The sequence below is a fragment of the Bos taurus genome, chromosome 17, assembly GCF_002263795.3.
Source record: "Bos taurus isolate L1 Dominette 01449 registration number 42190680 breed Hereford chromosome 17, ARS-UCD2.0, whole genome shotgun sequence".
Taxonomy (NCBI): domain Eukaryota; kingdom Metazoa; phylum Chordata; class Mammalia; order Artiodactyla; family Bovidae; genus Bos; species Bos taurus.
The window spans coordinates 28,548,859-28,563,191 of NC_037344.1; positions in this window are offsets into that span (position 1 = coordinate 28,548,859).

Sequence of the window (14,333 nt, forward strand, 5' to 3'; positions counted from 1 at the left end):
TGCAAACAAATAAGACAGGTATTTCCAGTGCTAAGGAGGATGTGGAACCCAGGCAATCTCATGCAGTGGTGATAGGAGTCTGAACTGTTTCTTTTTGTAAAGTATCTGGCAGTTTTTGCTAAAATATTAAATGTGCACAGCCTTTGACTCAGTAATTCTATTTCTAGAAAACCGTCATATGGAAAAAATCGCAAATACAAAAAGATGCACGTAGGAAAATATTTCCTGCAGCATTGTTCAGTTCAGTTCAGTTCAGTCACTCAGTCGTGTCCAACTTTTTGCAACCCCATGAATCGCAGCACGCCAGGCCTCCCTGTCCATCACAAACTCCCGGAGTTCACTCAGACTCACATCCATCGAGTCAGTGATGCCATCCAGCCATCTCATCCTCTGTCGTCTCCTTCTCCTCCCGCCCCCAATCCCTCCCAGCATCAGAGTCTTTTCCAATGAGTCAACTCTTCACATGAGGTGGCCAAAGTACTGGAGTTTCAGCTTTAGCATCATTCCTTCCAAAGAAATCCCAGGGCTGATCTCCTTCAGAATGGACTGGTTGGATCTCCTTGCAGTCCAAGGGACTCTCAGGAGTCTTCTCCAACACCACAGTTCAAAACCATCAATTCTTTGGCACTCAGCCTCCTTCACAGTCCAACTCTCACATCCATATATCACCACAGGAAAAACCAAAGCCTTGACTAGATGGACCTTTGTTGGCAAAGTAATGTCTCTGCTTTTGAATATGCTATCTAGGTTGGTCATAACTTTTCTTCCAAGGAGTAAGCGTCTTTTAATTTCATGGCTGCAGTCACTATCTGCAGTGATTTTGGAGCCCCCCAAAATAAAGTCTGACACTGTTTCCACTGTTTCCCCATCTATTTCCCATGAAGTGGTGGAACCAGACGCCATGATCTTCGTTTTCTGAATGTTGAGCTTTAAGCCAACTTTTTCACTCTCCACTTTCACTTTCATCAAGAGGCTTTTTAGTTCCTCTTCACTTTCTGCCATAAGGGTGGTGTCATCTGCATATCTGAGGTTATTGATATTTCTCCCAGAAATCTTGATTCCAGCTTGTGTTTCTTCCAGTCCAGCGTTTCTCATGATGTTAGGAATATCAAAATGACTAGAAACAACCTGAATGGCTATAAATAAAGTACTGGTTAAGTATAATAAGACATGATAGATGATTCTGCAGTTGTTAGAGAGGAGTGGTTTTGTACTGACCTGAAAATCTGATATATAAATAAGTAGAAAAAAAAGCAAGTTGTAGGCCAATATTTATAATATAATCTCATTATGATATAAAGAAAAACCTCTATAAATTTGTATGTATTTTCATTTATGTATGCAGATCAGGAAGCAACAGTTAGAACTGGACATGGAACAACAGACTGGTTCCAAATAGGAAAAGGAGTATGCCAAGGCTGTATATTGTCACTCTGCTTACTTAACTTATATGCAGAGTACACCATGAGAAACGCTGGGCTGGAGAAGCACAAGCTGGAATCAAGATTGCCAGGAGAAATATCAATAACCTCAGATATGCAGATGACACCACCCTTATGGCAAAAAGCAGAGAAGAACTAAAGAGCCTCCTGATGAAAGTGAAAGAGGAGAGTGAAAAAGTTGGCTTAAAGCTCAACATTCAGAAAACGAAGATCATGGCATCTGGTCCCATCACTTCCTGGCAAATAGATGGGGAAACAGTGGAAAAGGTGACAGACTTTATTTTGGGGGGCTCCAAATTCATTGCAGATGGTGACTGCAGCCATGAAATTAAAAGACTCTTACTCCTTGCAAGGAAAGTTCTGACCAACCTAGACAGCATATTAAAAAGCAGAGACATTACTTTGCCAACAAAGGTCTGTCTAGTCAAGGCTTTGGCTTTTCCAGTAGTAATGTGTGGATGTGAGAGTTGGACTATAAAGAAAGCTGAGTGCCGAAGAATTGATACTTTTGAATTGTGGTGTTGGAGAAGACTCTTGAGAGTCCCTTGGACTGCAAGGAGATCCAACCAATCCATCCTAAAGGAAATCAGTCCTGAATATTCATTGGAAGGACTGATGCTGAAGCTGAAACTCCAATATTTCGGCCACCTGATGTGAAGAACTGTCTCATTTGAAAAGAGCCTGATGCTGGGAAAGATTGAGGGCAGGAGGAGAAGGGGACAACAGAGGATGAGATGATTGGGTGGCATCACCAACTCAATGGACATGAGTTTGAGTAAACTCTGGGAGTTGGTGATGGACAGGAAGGCCTGGCGTGCTGCAATCCATGGGGTGGCAAAGAGTTGGAACGACTGAGCCCCTGGACTGAACTGAACCGATGCATATATTGGGTTGGCCAAAAAGTTTGTTCAGTTTTTTCCATACAATATTAAAGGAAAATCCACATGGACATTTTGGCCAACCCGATATGTCCATGTGTAGATACACATATATATTTTTTAAAAAAGGAAAAATACCAGGATACCCACAAAATGTTAACATTGGTTTTTTGTTTTTTGTTTTTTCAGGAAGATAGGATAGAGGCATTATAGAAGGGGAAACTAAGAATTGTTCCCTCATATACCTTTGTATTGTTTGGGTGTTTACAATAAGCATATTAATTTAAAAACTTAAGCTGATCCTGACATTTTACCCTTACTTTAATTAATTAATTTATTTATTCAACAAATATTTATTGGTGTTTAAGCTTAAAATTAAAATTGTGTAATTCCTTTAAAAATTTCAAAATAAGCCCAATCAACAAGCAAAATCATTTAGTTGTTTGGGATATATTTTGCAGTAGTGAAATCATTCAATTAGTTTTACTCATCCATTAGGCTTAAATTTTTATTGCAGTAGTTTTGTGGTTAAAACACAAATTAGTAACATGGGTACAGTAGTGAAAAATATTGTTATTTATTCTATACTATATGACAAAAACCCAAATACTCCATAAGTGTTTGACAAGATTCAGTTTTTCTTTTAATATATATTCTACCTCACTTACTCTATGGATCCTCTTATGAGAAGAAATACCTCAAGACAAAAATATAAATCTAAATTCTCATACTTGACTGTAAATCTCCTTCCTGCACTTTGGGTAGCTATTGCGTTTATCAGAAGCCCAGAAGTTCAACTCATCAAGTTCTAAGAGAAGTCACAAACAAATTGAAGATGTGTGCATGTGTGTGTTGATTACTCAGTCATGTCTGACTCTGTGACCGCGTGGACTGTAACCTGCCAGGCTCCTCAGTTCATGGAAACTGAAGATAATAGTTGCCAAATGTTGACTTGAGAGACCCACTACATATAAGAGGCTTTATAAGAAGTACATTATGTAGCCATTGCTCTAGACTCCCCAGGCTCTCTGTTTCTATTAATGCCTCCATTCCTTCACTTTTAGGGGGAGAGAGAAAATCCTAGGGGAGTCAATAATAAACATAACATCCAACTATACTTATTATTCTAGGTTCCTGATACATGATATCCGTCTCTTTATTCTTTATTTTTTTCTTTCAATTGTTCTCTTTTTCAAGTGCTTTGGTGTAGCAGTATTATTTTAAATGTGAATCTTTTTATTTTTAATTGGAGGATAATTGCTTTACAACGTTGTGTTGGTTTCTGCCGTACAACAACACAAATCAGCCGTAAGTATACAGATATCCCCTCACTTTGGAGCCTGCCTCCCACCACCTCCCCCTAGTCCCACCCCTCTAGGTCATCAAAGAGCACCAGGCCAAGCTCCCTGTGTTATAGAGCAACTTCCCACCAGCTAGCTATTTTACACATGGCAGTGTATGTATGTCAATGATACTCTCTGTTCGTCCCACCCTCTCCATTCCCATCTCAGCCCACAAGTCTGTTCTCTATGTCTGCATCTCTATTCCTGCCCTGGAAATAGGTTCATTAGTACCATTTTCTAGATTACATTTGTTGTTGTTTTAGTTGCTAAGTCATATCCAGCTCTTTTGCGACCCCACGGACTTAGTTGGCCAGGCTCCTCTGTCCATGGAATTTCTCAGGCAGGAATACTGGAGTGGTTTCCATTTCCTTCTCCAGGGGATCTTCCTGACCTGTGGATTGGACCCATGTGTCCTGCATTGGCAGGTGGGTTCTTTACCACTGAGCCACCAGGGAAGTGCCCTAGATTTCATATACATTAATATATGATGTTTGTTTTTCTCTTTCTGACTTACTTCACTTTGTATTACAAGCTGTGGGTTTGTCCATTTCAGGTCAACTGACTCAAATTCATTTCTTTTTTATGGCTAAGTAATATTCCATTGTATATATGTACCACAACTTTATCCATTCATCTGCTGATGGACATTTAGGTTGCTTTCATGTCCTGGTTATTGTAAATAGTGCTGTAATTAACATTGTGGTACATGTGTTTTTTTTTTGAATTATGGTTTTCTCATGGCATGTGTGGTGCTTCCCACAAGGCACTAGCAGTAAAGAACCTGCCTGCCAATGCAGGAGATGCAAGAGATGCGAGTTCAATCCTTGGGTCAAGAAGATCCCCTGGAGAAGGGCTTGGCAACCCATTCCAGTATTGCCTAGAAAATCCCATGGACAGAAGAGCCTGGCAGGCTACAGTCTATAGGGTCACAAAGAGTCAGACATGAAGCGACTTAGCACACACACACACAGCACATGCCCAGTAGTAAGACTGCTGCGTCATATGGCAGTTTTATCCCTAGTGTTTTAAAGAATCTTCTTACTGTTCTCCATAGTGGCCGTATAAATTTACATTCCCACCAACAGTGCAAGAGGGTCCCCTTTTCTCCACATCCTTTCCAGAATTTAAAGAACTGTATAATTTTTATTACTCTTTTTTCAAAAATACTAAAGTGTACAAACTTAAGACAGTTCTTTGACACTAGGAAACTAACTAAATAGATATACAGTCTTATTCATAAAGGTGGATTTATGCTTTATTCATGACTAGGATTAGTGTATTTTGAAAGAGGTACCAAACAGCTAGCCCATCCTTTCACCCAGTGAGGACACAGAGAGAAATCAGCAGTTTATAACCCAGAGGAGGGCCTTTATCAGAAACCAACCAGCACCCTAATCTTGGACTTCCAATCTATAAATTGTGAGGCATAAATTTCTGCTGTTTATAAACTACCTAGTCTGTGGGTCTTTTATTAGAGCAGCCCCAAAAGACTAAGACAAGGATGAAAGACATATTTACTCGATTAGTTCCCCCAATGTATTAGGTTTAAATCTGACAGAACTTAAACTTTCCAGGGGCCTTCTGAAAGTACAAGCACATGTATTAATTAAGCACCACTCAATTAATCTTAGAGTTTGGCCGTTCTTTTTTAAGAAAAAATTGATTGCTTTGAGCTTTTCTGCTCTCAATAATAGATTCTTAGAGAAAAAAACCTTAGAAAGTATTTCCTTGCCTGTATTACTCTATTTAAGAATTGTTTCCTTTTTCCTCAAAGGAATTTTTCTTGTAGAGAAGCACCAGAACTCTGCCACCATTGTATAATTCTCTGCCCTGCTTTCTGAGCAATTTAAACTTTCACATTTTACTAAGATTAGTTTTGTTTTGGAACATCTAAGCACTGACTCGTGGAAATTATTTTCAATATAAGTGCAAGCTCTACTACATAAGCTGCTGCTGCCACTCAATCACTTCAGTCGTGACTGAACACCCCATGGACTGTAGTCCACCAAGCTCCTCTGTCCATGGGATTTTCCCAGGAAGAACACTGCAGTGGGTTACCATGCCTTCTTGCAGGGGATCTTCCTGATCCAGGGATGGAACCCACATCTCTTACATCTGCATTGCAGGCAGGTTCTTTATCACTGACCCACTGGGGAAGTCCCTACTACATAAGAGGTAACTTCAAAAAAAGACTGGGTCAGAATTAGGAATTTTTATAAGAATTGTATCTAATGTAAATACCTGACTATGTGTAGAGTTCTAATTGCCTTGGAAAAGTGCAACAAAAGCAGAAATAATAGTGGGGAGGAGCTAAGATGCCGGAGGAGTAGGACGGGGAGAACACTTTCTCCCCCACAAATTCATCAAAAGAACATTTAAACGCTGAGTAAATTCCACAAAACAACTTCTGAATGCCGGCAGAGGACATCAGGCACCCAGAAAAGCAACCCAAGTCCTCGAAAGGAGGTAGGAAAAAATATAAAAGACAAAAAAAGAGACAAAAGAGGGAGGGACGGAGTTCCGTCCCGGGAAAGGAGTCTTAAAAAGAGAGAAGTTTCCAAACACCAGGAAACTTTCTCACTGCCGAATCTGTGCGGAGCCTTGGAAGCACAGAGGGCAACATAACAGGGAGGAAAAATAAATAAACAATTAAAACTCGCAGATTACGAGGCTTATGGTAATTCCCCCAGTGGAGAAGCAGTGCAGACGCCTGCACACGCCATTAGCAAGCGGGGACCGGGCAGGGAGGCGCGGCGTGGGCTGCATGGCTTAGAGTAAGGATCTGGCCTGAATACCCCGAGCACTATCTGAGATAAATAATTTGGGCTAGCAAACCAGACTGTGGGATATCTACCACGCGAAAAGCCAGCCCTAACCTAAGACACCGCCAGGCCCGCGCACCAAACAAAGGACTGAACAGAGATAGCCGGCTGCAGACCATCCCCCTCTGATGACAGGCAGCCAGAGCCAGAAGGGGGCAATCGCAGCCCCAGAGAGACATTATCTATAAAACTGTAAGCAGGCTTCTTTGCTAACTAAGACTTCTTGGGGGTCTGGACGGTCAACATCCACCTGAGAAGGTGCGCCGGTTGTACACCTAGATAACTGAGCGGCAGGGAGGCAATAAGTCGCAGCAATCGTGCTCGCCAAACACCTCATCACCTGAGCTGCTCGGACCTGGGAAGGGCACAAAACACAGGCCCAACCGAGTCTGTGCCTCTGAGGACTACCCGAGTGCCTGAACCTGAGCGGCTTGGACCTGGGAGGTGCAAGCAGCCCAGGGCCAGCCACGGATGGTTCCTGGCAGAGCAACCTAGAGCCTGAGCAGTGTGGGCAGGGAGGCTACATGCGCCGTGAGCGGGGCAGACCCAGTGTGGCTGAGGCACTGCGAGCACATGCCAGTGTTATTTGTTTGCAGCGTCCCTCCCTCCCCACAGCGTGACTGAAAAAGTGAGCCTAAAAAAAAAAAAAAAAAGTGTCCTCCACCGTCCCCTTTGTGTCAGGGTGGAAACCAGACACTGAAGAGACCAGCAAACAGAAGAAACTATAACAGAGGGAACCGCCTTGGAAGCTACAGGCAATAGAATTAAAACCCTGTGGTTAGTACTGTCTACATAGGAAGGGGCCTGTAGATCTTGAGAAATATAAGTCGGACCAAGGAACTAACCGAAAATGAACTGAACCCACAATACCGACAACAAAACCAGAGAAAGTCCTAGATATATTTTTACTATTTTTATGATCATTCTTTCTTTCTTTTTTTTTTTTTAATTTTTTAAAAAATTTTAAGTCCTCTATTATTCCTTTAATTTTCACTTTTATAACCTACTACTACTTTGCAAAAAAAAAAAGACTCTACTTTTTTTTAAGCAAACTTCACATATATATTTTTTATAATTTTTTTGACCTTGCTTTGTTTGTTTTTTTTTTCCTTCTTTTCTTTAACATTGTATTTTTGAAATTCCAAACTCCACTCTAGATTTTTAATTTTAGCTTTTTGGTATTTGTTATCAATTTTGTACCTATATATATTTTTTTAATAATTTTTGTGACTTTTTTTTTTCTCTCTTTCTCTTCTTCTTTTACATAACATTGTATACCTGAAATCCCAAACTCAACTCTAGATTTTTAATTTATGCTTTTTGGTATTTGTTATCAATTTTGTACCTATATTTTCTTTATAATTTTTGTGACTTTGTTTGTTTTTGTTTGTTTGTTTTTTCTCTCTTTCTTTTTCTTCTTTTTTTTTTTAAACATTGTATTTTTGAAATTCCAAACTCTACTCTAGATTTTTAACTTTTGCTTTTTGGTATTTGTTATCAACTTTATACCTATATTTTCTTTATAATTTTTGCGACTTTGTTTTTGTTTATTTTTTCTCTCTTTCTTTTCCTTCTTCTTCTCTTTAACATTGTATTTTTGAAATTCCAAACTCTACTCTATATTTTTAATTTTTGCTTTTATGTATTTGTTACCAATTTTGTACCTTTAAGAACCCAATCTTCAGTACCCATTTTTCACTAGGGAGCAAGATTACTGACTTGACTGCTCTCTCTCCCTTTGGACTCTCCTTTTTCTCCACCAGGTCGCCTGTGTCTCCTCCCTAACCCCTCTCTACTCTACCCAATTCTGAATTTCTGTGTGTTCCAGACGGTGGAGAACACTTAGAAAACTGATTACTGGCTGGATCTGTCTCCCTCCTTTTCATTTCCCCCTTTTATCCTCCTGGCCACCTCTGTCACCTTCCTCCTTCTTCTCTTCTCTGTATAACTCTGTGAACATCTCTGAGGGGTCTAGTTGTGGAGTGCACATAAGGAAGTGATTACTGGCTAGCCCACTCTCTCCTCTATTGATTCCACCTCATCTCATCCGGGTCACCTCTAACTCCCTCCTCCCTCTTCTCTTCTCCATGTAACGCTGTGAACCTCTCTGGGTGACCCTCACGGCGGAGAAACTTTTCATCTTTAACCTAGATGTTTTATCAATGGTGCTGTATAGAAGGAGAAGTTTTGAAACTACTGTAATAATAAGACCGATAACTGGAAGCAGGAGGCTTAAGTCCAAACCCTGACTCCAGGGAACTCCTGACTCCAGGGAACATTAATTGACAGGAGCTAATCAAACGCCTCCATACCTACACTGAAACCAAGCACCACACAAGGGCCAACAAGTTCCAGGGCAAGACATACCAAACAAATTCTCCAGCAACAAAGGAACACAGCCCTGAGCTCGAAGATACAGGCTGCCCAAAGTCACCCCAAAACCATAGACATCTCATAACTCATTACTGGACATTTCATTGCACTCCAGAGAGAAGAAATACAGCTCCACCCACCAGAACACCGACACAAGCTTCCCTAACCAGGAAACCTTGACAAGCCACCTGTACAAACCCACACACAGCGAGGAAATGCCACAATAAAGAGAACTCCACAAACTGCCAGAATACAGAGAGGACACCCCAAACTCAGCAATTTAAACAAGATGAAGAGACAGAGGAATACCCAGCAGATAAAGGAACAGGATAAATGCCCACCAAACCAAACAAAAGAGGAAGAGATAGGGAATCTACCTGATAAAGAATTCCAAATAATGATAGTGAAATTGATCCAAAATCTTGAAATCAAAATGGAATCACAGATAAATAGCCTGGAGACAAGGATTGAGAAGATGCAAGAAAGGTTTAACAAGGACCTAGAAGAAATAAAAAAGAGTCAATATATAATGAATAATGCAATAAATGAAATTAAAAACACTCTGGAGGCAACAAATAGTAGAATAACAGAGGCAGAAGATAGGATTAGTGAATTAGAAGATAGAATGGCAGAAATAAATGAATCAGAGAGGAAAAAAGAAAAACGAATTAAAAGAAATGAGGACAATCTCAGAAACCTCCAGGACAATATTAAACGCTACAACATTCTAATCATAGGGGTCCCAGAAGAAGAAGACAAAAAGAAAGACCATGAGAAAATACCTGAGGAGATAATAATTGAAAACTTCCCTAAAATGGGGAAGGAAATAATCACCCAAGTCCAAGAAATCCAGAGAGTCCCAAACAAGATAAACCCAAGGCGAAACACCCCAAGACATATATTAATCAAATTAACAAAGATCAAACACAAAGAACAAATATTAAAAGCAGCAAGGGAAAAACAACAAATAACACACAAGGGAATTCCCATAAGGATAACAGCTGATCTCTCAATAGAAACTCTTCAGGCCAGGAGGGAATGGCAAGACATACTTAAAGTGATGAAAGAAAATAACCTACAGCCCAAATTATTGTACCCAGCAAGGATCTCATTCAAATATGAAGGAGAAATCAAAAGCTTCTCAGACAAGCAAAAGCTGAGAGAATTCAGCACCACCAAACCAGCTCTCCAACAAATACTAAAGGATATTCTCTAGACAGGAAACACAAAAACGGTGTATAAATTCAAACCCAAAACAAGAAAGTAAATGGCAACAGGATCATACTTATCAGTAATTACCTTAAACGTAAATGGGTTGAATGCCCCAACCAAAAGACAAAGACTGGCTGAATGGATACAAAAACAAGACCCCTACATATGTTGTCTACAAGAGACCCACCTCAAAACAGGGGACACATACAGACTGAAAGTGAAGGGCTAGAAAAAGATTTTCCATGCAAATAGGGACCAAAAGAAAGCAGGAGTAGCAATACTCATATCAGATAAAATAGACTTTAAAACAAAGGCTGTGAAAAGAGACAAAGACAGTCACTACATAATGATCAAAGGATCAATCCAAGAAGAAGATATAACAATTATAAATATATATGCACCCAACACAGGAGCACCGCAATATGTAAGACAAATGCTAACAAGTATGAAAGGAGAAATTAACAATAACACAATAATAGTGGGAGACTTTAATATCCCACTCACACCTATTGATAGATCAACTAAACAGAAAATTAACAAGGAAACACAAACTTTAAACGATACAATAGACCAGTTAGACCTAATTGATATCTATAGGACATTTCATCCCAAAACAATGAATTTCACCTTTTTCTCAAGCGCACATGGAACCTTCTCCAGGATACATCACATCCTGGGCCATAAAGCTAGCCTTGGTAAATTCAAAAAATATAGAAATCATTCCAAGCATCTTTTCTGACCACAATGCAGTAAGATTAGATCTCAATTACAGGAGAAAAACTATTAAAAATTCCAACATATGGAGGCTGAACAACACACTGCTGAATAACCAACAAATCACAGAAGAAATCAAAAAAGAAATCAAAATTTGCATAGAAACGAACGAAAATGAAAACACAACAACCCAAAACCTGTGGGACACTGTAAAAGCAGTCCTAAGGGGAAAGTTCATAGCAATACAGGCATACCTCAAGAAACAAGAAAAAAGTCAAATAAATAACCTAACTCTACACCTAAAGCAACTAGAAAACGAAGAAATGAAGAACCCCAGGGTTAGTAGAAGGAAAGAAATCTTAAAAATTAGGGCAGAAAAAATGCAAAAGAAACAAAAGAGACCATAGCAAAAATCAACAAAGCCAAAAGCTGGTTCTTTGAAAGGATAAATAAAATTGACAAACCATTAGCCAGACTCAACAAGAAACAAAGGGAGAAAAATCAAATCAATAAAATTAGAAATGAAAATGGAGAGATCACAACAGACAACACAGAAATACAAAGGATCATAAGAGACTACTATCAACAATTATATGCCAATAAAATGGACAACATGGAAGAAATGGACAAATTCTTAGAAAAGTACAACTTTCCAAAACTCGACCAGGAAGAAATAGAAAATCTTAACAGACCCATCACAAGCACGGAAATTGAAACTGTAATCAAAAATCTTCCAGCAAACAAAAGCCCAGGTCCAGACAGCTTCACAGCTGAATTCTACCAAAAATTTAGAGAAGAGCTAACACCTATCCTACTCAAACTCTTCCAGAAAATTGCAGAGGAAGGTAAACTTCCAAACTCATTCTATGAGGCCACCATCACCCTAATACCAAAACCTGACAAAGATCCCACAAAAAAAGAAAACTACAGGCCAATATCACTGATGAACATAGACGCAAAAATCCTTAACAAAATTCTAGCAATCAGAATCCAACAACACATTAAAAAGATCATACACCATGACCAAGTGGGTTTTATCCCAGGGATGCAAGGATTCTTCAATATCCACAAATCAATCAATGTAATACACCACATTAACAAATTGAAAAATAAAAACCATATGATTATCTCAATAGATGCAGAGAAAGCCTTTGACAAAATTCAACATCCATTTATGATAAAAACTCTCCAGAAAGCAGGAATAGAAGGAACAAATCCTCAACATAATAAAAGCTATATATGACAAACCCACAGCAAACATTATCCTTAATGGTGAAAAATTGAAAGCATTTCCTCTAAAGTCAGGAACAAGACAAGGGTGCCCACTTTCACCATTACTATTCAACATTAGTTTTGGAAGTTTTGGCCACAGCAATCAGAGCAGAAAAAGAAATAAAAGGAATCCAAATTGGAAAAGAAGAAGGAAAACTCTCACTGTTTGCAGATGACATGATCCTCTACATAGAAAACCCTAAAGACTCCACCAGAAAATTACTAGAACTAATCAATGATTATACTACAGTTGCAGGATATAAAATCTACACACAGAAATCCCTTGCATTCCTATACACTAATAATGAGAAAACAGAAAGAGAAATTAAGGAAACAATTCCATTCACCATTGCAACGGAAAGAATAAAATACTTAGGAATATGTCTACCTAAAGAAACTAAAGACCTATATATAGAAAACTATAAAACACTCGTGAAAGAACTCAAAGAGGACGCTAATAGATGGAGAAATATACCATGTTCATAGATTGGAAGAATCAATATAGTGAAAATGAGTATACTACCCAAAGCAATTTATAGATTCAATGCAATCCCTATCAAGCTACCAACAGTATTCTTCACAGAGCTAGAACAAATAATTTCACAATTTGTATGGAAATACAAAAAACCTCGAATAGCCAAAGCAATCTTGAGAAAGAAGAATGGAACTGGAGGAATCAACCTACCTGACTTCAGGCTCTACTACAAAGCCACAGTTATCAAGACAGTATGGTACTGGCACAAAGACAGAAATATAGATCAATGGAACAAAATAGAAAGCCCAGAGATAAACCCACGCACATATGGACACCTTATCTTTGACAAAGGAGGCAAGAATATACAATGGATTAAAGACAATCTCTTTAACAAGTGGTGCTGGGAAAACTGGTCAACCACTTGTAAAAGAATGAAACTAGAACACTTTCTAACACCATACACAAAAATAAACTCAAAATGGATTAAAGATCTAAATGTAAGACCAGAAACTATAAAACTCCTAGAGGAGAACATAGGCAAAACACTCTCTGACATACATCACAGCAGGATCCTCTATGACCCACCTCCCAGAATATTGGAAATAAAAGCAAAAATAAACAAATGAGACCTAATTAAACTTAAAAGCTTCTGAACAACAAAGGAAACTATAAGCAAGGTGAAAAGACAGCCTTCAGAATGGGAGAAAATAATAGCAAATGAAGCAACTGACAAACAACTAATCTCAAAAATATACAAGCAACTCCTACACCTCAATTCCAGAAAAATAAATGATCCAATCAAAAAATGGGCCAAAGAACTAAACAGACATTTCTCCAAAGAAGACATACAGATGGCTAACAAACACATGAAAAGATGCTCAACATCACTCATTATCAGAGAAATGCAAATCAAAACCATATGAGGTACCATTTCACGCCAGTCAGAATGGCTGCAATCCAAAAGTCTACAAGCAATAAATGCTGGAGAGGGTGTGGAGAAAAGGGAACCCTCTTACACTGTTGGTGGGAATGCAAACTAGTACAGCCACTATGGAGAACAGTGTGGCGATTCCTTAAAAAACTGGAAATAGAACTGCCTTATGATCCAGCAATCTCACTGCTGGGCATACACACTGAGGAAACCAGAAGGGAAAGAGACACATGTACCCCAATGTTCATCACAGCACTGTTTATAATAGCCAGGACATGGAAGCAACCTAGATGTCCATCAGCAGATGAATGGATAAGCAAGCTGTGGTACATATACACAATGGAGTATTACTCAGCCATTAAAAAGAATTCATTTGAATGTGTTCTAATGAGGTGGATGAAACTGGAGCCTATTATACAGAGTGAAGTAAGCCAGAAGGAAAAACACCAATACAGTATACTAACGCATATATATGGAATTTAGAAAGATGGTAACAATAACCCTGTACATGAGACAGCAAAAGAGACACTGATGTATAGAACAGTCTTATGGACTCTGTGGGAGAGGGAGAGGGTGGGAAGATTTGGGAGAATGGCATTGAAACATGTATACTATCATGTATGAAATGAGTCACCAGTCCAGGTTCGATGCATGATACTGGATGCTTGGGGCTGGTGCACTGGGACGACCCAGAGGGAGGGTATGGGGAGGGAGGAGGGAGGAGGGTTCAGGATGGGGAACACATGTATACCTGTGGCAGATTCATTTCGATATTTGGCAAAACCAATACAATATTGTAAAGTTTAAAAATAAAATAAAATTAAAAAAAAAATAAAAGGTAACATGTCTCTCTGGATGTTTTGTGTTCCTA